The following is a 1,681-nucleotide window of genomic DNA, read 5'->3' as shown; positions in this document are numbered from 1 at the left end:
TAACATGGTACATCCCACCTTTAGAAGCTCCTCCCAATTCATATTTGTCAAACCTTGCAGTGAGAGCTTCTAGTGCAAAGAACAGAGGAAGATTCAAAGATCTCTCCTCGGTTTCCTCTCGAATTCCCATATTCAGCCTTATGAGTGGCCAAATCATCGATGATCTTCCACCCCTTAGTCTCTCCCATGTTCTCAGCAAATCGGCTATTGGCTGCAGCATCCAAAATAGCCCTCTGATCGTCATACAGCCCATTATAGAACTGGTTGCAAAGACTCCATTTTTCGAACCCATGGTGCGGTATGGTTCGCACCAGTTTCTTGAAACGGACCCATGCTTCATGAAAGTTCTCATCAGGCCCTTGTTTAAAGCTCGTGATCTGAGCTCTAATGGCATTCGTCTTCGAGGCAGAGAAGTACTTTTTGTAGAATGCCAGGGCTAAGGAATTCCAGTCGGTGATCCCATGGGCGGCTCGATCCAGATCTCTATACCACTCCCTTGCAGCATCACGAAGGGAGAAAATTAACATGGTCTCCTTGATCTGGTCTTGGGTCACACCGGCCGGTGGGGGTATAGAGCAACAATAATCAATAAAAATCTCCATGTGGTTGGCTGCATCTTCATTTGCAGCTCCCCCAAACTGGTTTCTCTCAACCAGATTAATATAGGAAGGTTTCGGCTCGAATTTTCTCGCCTCCCCAGGTAGTTCGAATCCTTTGTAGAGATTCTTGTTGTCGGCTCCGAGTGACTAGCAATGGTTGCTTCTTCACCATGATTGGAATTTCGGAGAAGTGACTGTCTCAGCTGAAGAAGTAGAGGCAGGAGATGTAGGTGGATCTCCTTCGAACAGAGCGTTCTCGTAGTAGCTTGACAGAGTACTCAGCTCTTCCTCTCTCGGTAATACCCTTTGTGATCGTCTCAACTCGCGCAAGGATTTCTCGATCTCAGGATTTAATGGTACTAGTTCACCACCCTGTGACCTGTGCATAAGAAGAAACTACAAAAAGAATATAAGAAAAGTTTAAGGAACGGAAGTCCCTTAAACTAAAGAAAGACTAAATAAAAACAACTAAAAATTAGAACAATTGCCTCCCCGGCAACGGCGCCAAAATTTGATATCCGTCGTTGTGAGTACCAAAAATAAGATTTATAATTTCCTATTAAGACTAACCTAGGCTAGTGGTAACAGGGTCGAACCACAAGGAGGCGAATGTAATTAATAGTTGTCTAATTCTAGTCTAAGGTAACGATTGTGGGGGTTGAATTGATTTGGTCTATAGCTACGAGTAATAAAAATAGTAAACTAAATAAACGGATTAAAATAAATAAGGAAGGGGTACTAGGATGGTCGGTTCGTTATAGCTTCGGCGGCGGCATACTAAACAGGTCCAAATCGAACACATGTGAGGCAGGAAAACAAGAGGTCCTCTCGATCCACTCTTAACAGATAGCATCTTTCGATCTCGCTATAAGTCCCTAATATCACTAATACTGACTCTCGTCCTGAAAAGTGAATAATAATCTAAACTTTACCTATCTTTCGATCTCAGTACAGTTTAGTCATTTTAATTGATGATCTAACAACTTTCCCTATCTTTCGATCTAATGGGTCAGTCATAAATTAAGAATCTAACTGGTCGCATGCATTCGATTCGTTAAATACAACAATAAAATCAATTAAAA

The 1,681-nt window shown here is 42.2% G+C and overlaps 1 non-coding gene across 1 annotated transcript; it reads left to right on the top strand.

Moving 5' to 3' along the window:
• Nucleotides 1–285: 285 nt before the first annotated feature.
• On the top strand, nt 286–392 carry LOC141645170 (small nucleolar RNA R71). The gene has a single exon (XR_012544756.1). It is a non-coding gene; the product is annotated as a small nucleolar RNA R71 (small nucleolar RNA).
• The last annotated feature ends 1,289 nt before the right edge of the window (nt 393–1,681 follow it).

The sequence above is a fragment of the Silene latifolia genome, chromosome 2 (assembly GCF_048544455.1).
Source record: "Silene latifolia isolate original U9 population chromosome 2, ASM4854445v1, whole genome shotgun sequence".
NCBI classification, from domain to species: domain Eukaryota; kingdom Viridiplantae; phylum Streptophyta; class Magnoliopsida; order Caryophyllales; family Caryophyllaceae; genus Silene; species Silene latifolia.
Note: the sequence above shows the minus strand (reverse complement) of the source record. Positions and strands in the feature narration are given on the sequence as shown.